This window comes from Physeter macrocephalus, chromosome 16, assembly GCF_002837175.3.
Source record: "Physeter macrocephalus isolate SW-GA chromosome 16, ASM283717v5, whole genome shotgun sequence".
Lineage (NCBI taxonomy): Eukaryota > Metazoa > Chordata > Mammalia > Artiodactyla > Physeteridae > Physeter > Physeter macrocephalus.
In genome coordinates this window covers 30770699-30782240 of record NC_041229.1, presented here as the reverse complement: position 1 = coordinate 30782240, position 11542 = coordinate 30770699, and positions in this window count along the sequence as shown.

Genomic DNA, 11542 nt, shown 5'->3' with positions numbered 1-11542 from the left:
AATGTCAATATTATGACATAGTATGAGTGTGTTTCGTGTTTGGTAATTGCAGTCATTGTTGCTTTTGTTGTGGTCATCCATTTACAATGCTTGGTGTCAGTTTATTTACCTCTTGTAAAAATAAAATACAGTGTGTGTGTGTGTGTGAAAAAAAAAAAAAAAAAGGCTGGAATCAGCCATTTTTCCAAGGAGTCTTGGTTTCTTTTATTGGAGAACAACATTTAAGAATCAAGATGTGGGCTAGCTGTGCTAATTTGTACTGGGTTGTCTTTACTTTTTTTTTTGGCTGCTTTTGGGTCTTCACTGCTGCACGTGGTCTTTCTCTAGTTTCTGTGAGCGGGGGCTATTCTTCGTTGCGGTGTGCAGGCTTCTCATTGTGGTGGCTTCTCTTGTTGAGGAGCACGGGCTCTAGGCAGCGTGGCCTTAGTAGTTGTGGCACACTGGCCTAGTTGCTCCGCGGCATGTGGGATCTTCCCGAACCAGGGATCGAATCCGTGTCCCCTGCACTGGCAGGCGGATTCTTAACCACTGCGCCACCATGGAAGTCCCATCTTTACTTATTTTTAATAATAATTTTTTGTTATTACAAAAATTTTACAAAACCCATGCCCATTATTTATCAAAAAAAGATTAAAAAGTAAGTAAATTAAAAATCACCCACAATTCTACCATCTAGAGATTATCAGTGTTATTTCAAAAATATTTAGGGCTTCCCTGGTGGTGCAGTGGTTGAGAGTCCGCCTGCCGATGCAGGGGACACGGGTTCATGCCCCGGTCCGGGAAGATCCCACATGCCACGGAGCGGTTGGGCCCGTGAGCCATGGCCGCTGAGCCTGCGCGTCCGGAGCCTGTGCTCCGCAACGGGAGAGGCCACAACAGTGGGAAACCTGCGTACCGCAGGAAAAAAAAAAAAAAAAATTAAAATATAATATTAAACATATATATATATAATATTTAAAAAACATAATCTCCATTTCTAAACGGCTAAGTCCTGTGAAGTCTTTCTTCGCAGTGTCTTTGGAGTCTGTTTCCTTCTTTCCTCCTTCACTGTCTCTATTCAGGCTTTCATTATTTCTTACTTGGATTATTAAAATAGCTTCCTTACCAGTCTCTCTGCATCAGTCTTGTAACATTCTTACCCAAACTATCCTCTTACCAAAGTAACATTAAAAAAAATAAAATATAATCATATTAGCATGTACATAAAATCTTTCAATGGCTCTACTTGGCCTCTAAGAAAATGCTCATAATCCTTTGCATGACATTCCTGTCCTGGCTCTGCCATCTTCAGCCTCTTTTCCCAGTGTCTCTCATTGCAGCCTTTGCATAACTGTAATGAACTCCTCATCAGCCCTGAATTGTGCCATGAGCTGTAATCCTGCTCTTTCTTCCCTATTTTGTTCTCTCAGTCAGGGACACCCTCTTACACATCTCTCTTAGCCTGCCCGTCCATTTATTTATTTTTTTAGATTGAAGTATAGATGATTTACAATATTATATTATTTTCAGGTGTACAGCATAGTGATTCAGTATTTTTACAGTTTATACTCCATTAAAAGTTCTTACAAGATAAAGACTGTAATTCCATGTGCTGTACAATATATCCATGTTGCTTGTCTATTTTATACATAGCAGTTTGTATCTCTTAATCCCATATCCCTAATTTGCCCCTCCCCCGCTTCCCACTCCCCTTTGGTAACCACTAGTTTATTCTCTATATCTGTGAGTCTGTTTCTGTTTTGCTATATACATTCATTTGTATTATGTTTTTGACTCCACATATAAGTGCTAACATGCAGTATTTGACTAATTTCACTAAGTGTAATATTCTTTAGGTCCATCCACATTACTGCAAATGCCACAATTTTATTATCTTTTATGGCTGATTAATATTCTATTGTATATGTATACTACATCTTCTTTATCCAATTGTTGATGGACACTTATGTTGCTTCCACATGTTGGCTATTGTAAATAGTGCTACTGTGAACACTGGGGTGCATGGATCTTTTTGAATTAGTGTTTTCACTTTTTCCCGGATATATCCCAGGAGTGGAATTGTTGGGTCATGTGGTAGTTCTACTTTTAGTTTTTTGAGGAGCCTCCATACTGTTTTCCATAGTGGTTGCACCAATTTACATTCCCACCAACAGTGGGAATTCCCTTTTCTCCACATCCTCACTAGCATTTGTTATTTGTAGACTTTCTGACAGGTGTGAGGTGGTATCTCCTTGTTGTTTTGATTTGTATTTCTCTAATAATTAGCATTATTAGGCACATATATGTTAACAAGCATAATATCCTCTTCTGTATTGATCCCTTTATCATTATACAATGCCCTGCTGTTTTTGTTATAGTCTTTCTTTTAAAGTCCACTTTGTCTGATATGAGTATAGCTACCCCTGCTTTCTTGTAAACCTAGTAGTTTCTTTAGACTTTAGTAAAAGGTTAAACATAATATGATTTGGAGTTGACATATCTAACATGTTAATTTTTGTGGTACTTACATCAAAGTAAGAATTTGTCCATTGTTACAGATGGGGTTCCCCTAGTAGTACACTCTGTAGTGGACATGAGAGTGTAGGAAGTTATGGGGGAGTGCTCTTGGGGCCACCAATTGTGGAAGGGAAGGGAAAGAAGCAGGATTAAGCAGGTGGAGAAGCTGAGCTGTGATATAGTCTCAGGATGGTGTCAGCATCCCATGGACAGCTTTGGAGGGTCCTTCAAAGTTGTCCTGAGTTGGAGCATGATTGACTTGCCTTATAACCCACACATGTAATAAAGATGTGGTTTGCCTTGGAAGAGGCAAAATCTCTTCAGTTGAAGCAGTTCAGAAAAGGGCTAAGAATTGAGGGCTGTCATCTGCAGTGCTCCGAACAGCCGGAGGAATAATCCTTTAGTTCAGAGGAACATCTAGACATTGCACTATAACATCCACTACATCTACAAATACTGTGCTCTGTATGGTTTGGATTCCATCAACACTGAGCATAATTGTGGGTGGTGGGAGGTGGGGGTGGGGAGCATTTCTTAAGAATCTTCTAGGGCTCCAGTGAACATAAAAGGGAACATATGGGAGGCTTGCCAGCCCGGCCCACAAATCCAGCCTTTCCAGTGAACTTTAGGGCAGTATAGCAACAACAATGAAATCCTTCAATTTGGAATTGGACGGGCAGAGCCTTTCTTTCTCTGAGGTAGCTATGAAGGCAGACTACTGGAAGCTCTCAGCCAACTAGAAAATGTTTCATCTGAGATAGGGAAGTATAAGGAAGACAAAGGGTGCGGGATTATGTGATGGCAGAACCGTCAGCCATGATTTCTGTGAGAAAGGACAGAACTCAATAAAACTTACACCGCGAACTGAATTTAAAATCAATTTAATAATAGTGACTTAAAATAATTTGATTTTAGCCTTTTAGTTTTATTGCTCCTCAGCGCCCATTATTATGTTTAATGTTTCTGTCTAAGAACAAAAAAATATATTTTAAATACTGAAATTCTGCAAATGTGGTCATTTCAAAATCTTCAGCGAGGATTCTAATAGAATAAAGACGTCATGAAATACAAAGATTTGTGTTTTTAAATGAGGAAAAATTGTGAATAAAGTGCAGTGTGGGTAGCAGTGATTTAAAAGAGGTGTATATAAATAAAGGCTAGTTGTCTTAAACCACATAATTATAGTAATTCAGGAGCACACAATAAAACAACCACAGGGTTTCCTGTTCAGTGTTCCCAGCAATTAAAAATGTATTTTGCATTTATCAAGCTTCTCAAATAATTTTATTTTAATGTCTGTGAAGGCAGAACTACTGATCCCTCCATTCTATAATCCCAAAGTACTTATGTCAATAAATGTTTTCTTAAGACAAGAATGATAGTTAAATAAAACCTTAATTTTGTTTTATAAACATTTCCCTAATAATTTGGGGCATATTCAAAGGAAACAAATTCACTAGTTATGACTCACTATTAACCGGAATCTAAACAAGGCCAACATTCCATTTTGGGAAGGAATTATTGGCCCACTTGAGACGTAGGTGATGTTTTGATAACAAGACAATAGTCCTGAAACTTTTTTTAGAATATCTACCATTTAGACAAGTCTGCTTATGCATAATGACGGGAAATTTCAGTTAAATTAAGTTATTGATTTCTTCAATTACTTACATATATGCCAGATAAGCAGGCACTTACAGCCTGTGATCTTTGGTAAGGTAATTTACCCTTCTGAGATTCGGTTTCTTTAATTAAGAAATGAGGATATTAAAATTTAATACATTGAGTTATGTGAATCAAATGAGGTAGTGTATATAAAGGCTTAGCATGATACCTGAAATGTAGAAAGTACTGAATAAATGTTTGCTATTATTATATATTATGTACACATATATAACATCCAATTATAATTTAACATAATAATTATTATAAGATATAATTTATCTATAAAGCTTCTCAGCATCACTCCCTCTTGACTTGAATCCCTTCAAGCATGCTTAGAAGGACTACACAAATATGTACAGCTGAATGAGTGGCTATAAGAGTACCCTCTGGTTTTCTTTTCTCTCATACTTTTCTCCTTCCCAATCTTTAAAACATATCCTAAATTTATCAACCCTACCCCCACCCAACGACTCCCACAATTGAAAAGCATCTCTTTGTCTAGGACACAGGGCTCACTGTGCATTTCCTCCCCACCCCCATCCCTTCCCGGTCGGCCCCACAAAGTTCTCTGGAACATTGCTTAGGAAGTTTTTGCCAACAAAAGTTGAAAGAATAGCTGATAAAAGTTTACAACTCTCCCAGTTACTAATTCTCCTAACAAATGGCCACACGCCTGCACTAGTGATATTGTAGTAAACATGACCCAGCTCTGTCCTTGGGGAGCTCACTAGCTGGTTTAAGAGACAGCAATTCAAAAGAGCAATTATAAAACAGGGGTCAAGGCAGACATAGGTTGTGATTTTTATGGAATTATTGCAGAGGTCAGGGAAAGCTTCCTGAGTGTGGTGGGATGGGCAGCAGTGAACCGGGCAAAAGAAAAGAAAGGTGGCACTTTAGAAAGTGAGATATCTGAGATGGCCTGGTTTGTGCAAGAGGCAGTGTGGCAAGACACAAGGCAGAGGAGGCTGGGGGGCCAGTCACAGGGTGTCTTCTGCATCCCATTAAGTACCTGGACTTTACCTTGTGGAAGTGAGGGTTTTAACCCTGCCTGTACTTGCAGCTTTAACTTCCTGGTTTTTCTTGTTTTTGTGTGCCTTCTTCTATTGATTCTACTATCAAGAATAGAATTGTGAGGGCTTCCCTGGTGGCGCAGTGGTTGCGCGTCCGCCTGCCGATGCAGGGGAACCGGGTTCGCGCCCCGGTCTGGGAGGATCCCACGTGCTGCGGAGCGGCTGGGCCCGTGGGCCATGGCCGCTGAGCCTGCGCGTCCGGAGCCTGTGCTCCGCAACGGGAGAGGCCACAGCAGGGGGAGGCCTGCATACCACAAAAAAAAAAAAAAAAGAATAGAATTGTGGCTCTAGCTGAAAATGCATTCTTGAGAAATTGGAGTCCATGGGGAACAAAAAGAAGCTTCTGACACGTCCTTATGACCTACAGCCACTAGGGCTGAGTCTACAGCGTGTCCCTGGGTTCTCCCTACGTAGGCGCTGGTTTCTTTTGGCCTTATTTTTTTACTTTTTTTTTTTTCCTAAACCATGTCATCTTTTTTTTTTCTTTTTTTTTTTTTCTGCTCAAGTGAGAAGTGTCTAGATTTCATTCTCATGTCTCATTTCCCTGGTTGCTGCTTTAAAAGAAAATGTCTGAATTTTAACTCTGAATATTCTATTATTATAATGAGAAAAGTAGTCACTCAAAACAAATGTACTTATTGTAAGGTAGGTCTTCTTTTCAACAGTCACTGAAAAACCAATGATGGACTGGACTTTAGCTGAAGTCATACACACTCATCACTCATTCGAATGATTTCTTTCTTTCTCTCTCTTTTTCTTTCTTTCTCTCTTTCTTTCTTTCTTCTTGGAGATTGAATTCAAGGGAAATTTAATTTTAGTTAATACTTTTATTTTTCATTTTGTCATTGCAGTTGGCTCTGTTTTCCTCAAAGCTTGTTGCTCTGTTGTATATTAAGAGTTACAGACTTTGTCTGTAATTTCTCATTTCACCTGTTCCTTTTTCCCTGGAGCATTGAATTTTGAAAAATTCTAGCATGTGTCATTTAAAATCAGGTGTGCCCCCTCCCCCACCCCCAATTTTTATTAAAGAGGAATGAGTAAAAAGTGAAATGAGAAAGAAAAGGTACCAAAGTGTTGCTTCACACATTAATTATAATGCATGGTTTTAATTAGGAAAGCAAACTCAGCTGTGTTTTCACATTACTAAGTAATACTAACTGTTTCTCAGAAAGTCTTTCAAATGTTAACCACTTATTTAAAATCAAGGGATGTAATTTCTTTATCTGCAAGTAGCTAGTTGGTTTTAGAGTCTTTTGGTGTGAGGAACAGAGGTTAGAGTCATTAATAGGCAGTGGCAAGTAAGAGTGTCTTGTGGTATCCAAGTCTCAAGGTCAAGCTGACAGTGGTGGGCATGAAACCATGACTTAGCTGGTGGGGCTAAATGATCTAAAGCATTTGCATTTATTTTTCCCCAAGACCATCATCATCAAATCAAAGTCATTCTCTACTTCTGTACACTAGCCTGAGAAAGTGGCAAGTTGCCCTTTTATAATTTCTTTCCTTCTCCTTGATGTTCATCTTACCCTGATTTCATCTGAATGAAATGGCAGTGGTGGCAATGAGCCGTATCTCTTAAGGGTTGACTTTTCCTGGGGTATTTTGTATCTTCTAATCCTATTTGACCTCTTGAACGGTGAGGCGATCCTTTGGCTTACACTGCAAAGTAATCTGAAGACCTGGCTGGTAGCCCTTAAAGAATTATACTCCAACTTTTTGTTCAGAGACTATTTGGCATCATTTGGCATTATTATCGATCAACGTAGTTTTGTTCTTTGTCTCCATAGATGTTTGATATAGTTGCCATTGTCATGTTCCCATCAGGATAACAGGATATGATAGTACTACAAAGAACAATGCTGAATATTTTCAGTGGCTCTATTTTTTCATGTCTTAAATAAGAATTTTTATTAGGTAGCATTTTCATATAACTCCATTTCAGTACTTACCCCCTTTCATTTGGGTTATTTATTGTATTTCTGTTTCCCACATTATATTATGAGATCTCTAAAAGCAGAAATCATATTTCACTCATCTTTGATTTCCTAGCCCCATAAGATCTAATACAAACTGCAGAGAACAGTTTAGAAAATATACACTGTGTCAAATAAATTATAGCAGCAACAAAAATATTGACTTGGAACCAGAATTGTGCTCTGAATTCAGAAGCATTTACTTTTTTCCCCTTGGGAACGCAGGATCTTTTAAAAAATGCTAATTTGCAGTTTGAAACTGTTGAAAATACAAGAAGCATCAGCAAAAGAGACCAAGCAGGCACTTTTGGATATTATAATTACACCTAAGGTTTGTTTTTATTATAGCTCTTCAGGTTTAATCATGCTCTTGATTCGATGAAATGTCATAGAATCACAGGACTGAGAAGGTCTCAAAAGGTCTTTAGTCTCTGTCTCTAAAGAGACAGGAGTTTGAACTTCTGCAAACATTTGCTTACCTTATAATTTTCTTTCAAAATACCCAAGAAAAGAAGGACACACAGAAGTCCAAAGATTTTTTTGAATAAATAATATTTCACTTAAGCCTTTTTTGGTTATGGTTTAACAGATATATCTGTTCTCAGTTCTTCCTTTTCTTGCCACTTCTGACATTTCCCTTTCTCTGATCTCTTTCTTCTTCTCTTTTCAAAGACAACTTTAAATCCCTCACTTCCTGGCCATACAGAACAACTTAGCAATGATTCTGGTTTCTTGAGCATGCACCTGCAGCCTGCGGGTGACTCTTACCTTTGACTAATAGTGGTTAATTCAGACAGTTACTCTATGACAAATACAATGCTTTCTCTAACAGAGATTTTGGTGACTGAGATTTTTCTTCATCTCATTACATTTTCATGTACTCTTCTTCTAAATAAGTGACTCCATTCCTTCATTCTTTCAACATAGTGCTTCCTTTCCAGAAAGAAAATACACCTTTGTTTCCTCTCTTTTTGGTTCTCTGCTCAGGTCAACACCTATCATCTAGGTTTAGACCCAGAGCTGATTACAGTTTTCTAAAAAAGGCCAGACCACTCCAGATTGTAGCATTCATGGGTGGTTGAAAGTGCTGATGACTCAGTTCCTGGGATTTGCCAGATACCACCATTTGCAACTCAAACTATATTTTACCATTATTATTTTTAAATCTTCATTTGTTTTCTATCAGATATCTGGGTTTTATACCCTACTCATTTTGTTCTATTCTCAGACTCAGTAGAGTAAGGCCGTTCCTTTTTTCCTACTCTTCAAGGCCAAAGGATTCTAAGGGTCGAAATTGGGTATATGCTGGTTGTCTGACTACTTTTCTTTGGTCAATTCAAGGCATATAGATTGTACCCACACTGATCACTTAGTTGTGGACTTCCTGGCCTACTGTCTTGAGAAAGACTTTGGATAAATGTGATGATAGACATACCATGCAGTGTGCTAAGGGAAGAGGATGGGAGGGAAAACGCTAGGTGTGGGGAGTCAGGGAAGGATTTCCAGGAGAGGGGAACTCTATTTGGTGTTCTAAAGACTGAGAAGGAGAAGGCCAGGTGAAGAGGACAGGATAGTAGAGGGAGAGAGTTCCAGGAAATAAAACAGCAGGTTCAAAGACCTGAAATTGAAAGAGAACATGTCCACGTTTAGGCAAACTTGTGAAAGATTGGCATGGCTTAAGCATCAGACACGAGGCTGGGTGGGTAAAGGGTAAAGAAAGATAAAGCAGGATAGAGACTTCTGTCATGTTGGGCCTTGTAAGTCATGTTCAGAAGGCTAAGAGTGATGGCAAACTACTTAAATTTCTTAAGAAAAGGGATGACATTATTAATTTCAGAGGGCTTACTCTGGCTTTGGTGTATAAACCTAGAGGCAGTGGAATCCCAATAGCTTGATGTAGCAATAACTCAATAGTGGGATAATGGAGGCCAGAACTGAGGTGGGAAAAAATTAGATGAATTTGAAAAATAAGGTAAAATGGACCAAAGAGATGAAAAACACTGCCACTCCTATCGTATTTGCCATTAAAATTATACAAGACTTAACCCTAATCAGTGGAATTGGGAGCTGTAGTAAGCTCTTGAGGGGGCCACACTGAGGAGCAGGAGTTCCTTGGCTTCTTTGCTTGACAATTTGCTTCTGAATAGACACTGTCTAGAAGCAGAGGGACCAGCCTTACATGGCATGAGATTGCCGTCTTGCATGTATTCTGGGATTGGATGCAGGAGATGACGTGCCAGCTCAAATGCTTCATTGATCTCAGCACTGATCGAAACACACCTGCACCGTTGTGACAAGCTCTAAAGTCTGCATTTGAAAGTGGTCATTGGGGGCTTCCCTGGGCTTCCTTGGTGGCGCAGTGGTTGAGAGTCCACCTGCCGATGCAGGGGACACGGGTTTGTGCCCCGGTCTGGGAGGATCCCACATGCCGCGGAGCGGCTGGTCCCGTGAGCCATAGCTGCTGGGCCTGCGTGTCTGGAGCCTGTGCTCAGCAACGGGAGAGGCCACAACAGTGAGAGGTCCGCGTACCACACACACACACAAAAAAAGAAAGTGGTCATTGGCCTTCCCTGGTGGCGTAGTGGTTAAGAATCCGCCTGCCAGTGCAGAGGACATGGGTTTGAGCCCTGGTCCGGGAAGATCCCACATGCCGGCGAGCAACTAAGCCTGCGTGCCACAACTACAGACCCTACACTCTAGAGCCCGTGAGCCACAACTACTGAAGCCCGCGTGCCTAGAGCCTGTGCTCCGCAACTAGAGAAGCCAATGCAATGAGAAGCCCGCCCACCACAACGAAGTGTAGCCTCCGCGAACCGCAGCTAGAGAAAAGCCCACGCACAGCAACAAAGACCAGTGCAGCCAAAAATAAAATAAATAAAATAAATAAATTTTTAAAAATAGTGTTCATAACTGGAACCTCTACAGAGAAGAATCAGAAGGTAAGAGGTGCACAAAACACATCATATAAGGAATAGGTTAAGAAAGCAAGCATATTAAAGACTCAGGTGGAGGCACATAATAGCTGTCTCTGAATACCTACAGGGTTCTTAAACTTGTTCTGCGTGACTGCAGAGGAGTGAGCTGGGATCAGTGGAGAGACAGAAGTTCTGAGGGGGTACATAACAGCTCACCCTGAGATCCAAGTCTTGGAGTTAGCTGAAAAGTGGAGGCAGTGTGCTTCCTCCTAATAGAAATATTCAGCAGACCAGGTTAGGACCTCAAAAGCACCTTCTAACAACAAGTTACTTCCGTTTTTAAAATACTTCTATTTTCCCTTCATTCATTTTTCCTGCTGATGGATCTTGCACAGAGCAAAACAGGAGCCATCTTCCACTTGCATTAAGCATAGTAAATGAGTAAGAAATATATTTTGAATACTGCAAACCCTTTCTGTATTATTATCTCAGAGTTGTCACCATATTCTCTTTTTGTCTGGATCTTTATAAACCTATCTTAGAATAAGGAGGAAAAGCAGTAATGATCTTTGTCTATACTGATTTCCTAAGTTTCCTATTTGTACCAGTCTTTGCCAGAAGCGTTGAAGGTGACAGTGGGCGTGGGATACCAGTGGGAGTGAGGGTAATCATAATGGAGAAAGCAGGGGGATGGTTGAGAGTGAGGACATACACAGACATATTTATGTTACAGCCCACATATATAGGCCATCTCATTGGCAGCTGAGAGATGTAATATCTAAACATCTTGCCCACCTTTCAGCAAAAATTTTGAGATTTTTAATATCTACTTACTCACATTTCTTATCAAAACACTATCTCAAAGATTAAATTCCTCATTCTTCCTCTTTTTTCCTTTTTCCCTTTCTTTTCCTTTTTCAAACAATTTAATTCAGAAACCATTTCATTGGGTGAAATCAAGGAAAGGTAGGCATCTGTGCTAGTGGGGGGAAATCTGTGGTGGTCCAGAGCAGGATATAAAGCCCAAATGGGATGAGGAAGTATCTATCAGTGGGGGAGCCCAGCACAGTGTACTTGAGCATGAGGGAGGTGAGGAGGGTGTCCATGCAGGGATGTGAGTGATGGCAGCCCAGTGAGTGGCGTTGGAGGCTGAGAGGTGTGAAAAGGGCATCTGTATGAGGTCTAGAATAGCAAGGCATACAGGAGGTTTGTTACATACTGGAGGATAAATTAATTCAGTAAATATTGTAAGGATAATGGGAGCTAGGTTTTCCAAAGTCAGAGAATGGCATTATAAGTAAGGGAAGAGAAACAAAAAACTAGGTGTTGGATTGGGATTGGAGGTACTAGTGTGAACTCATGGTTTTCAATTTATATAGAAAGAGAAATATGCATAGTTGTGTATATACACATGTATGTATACACA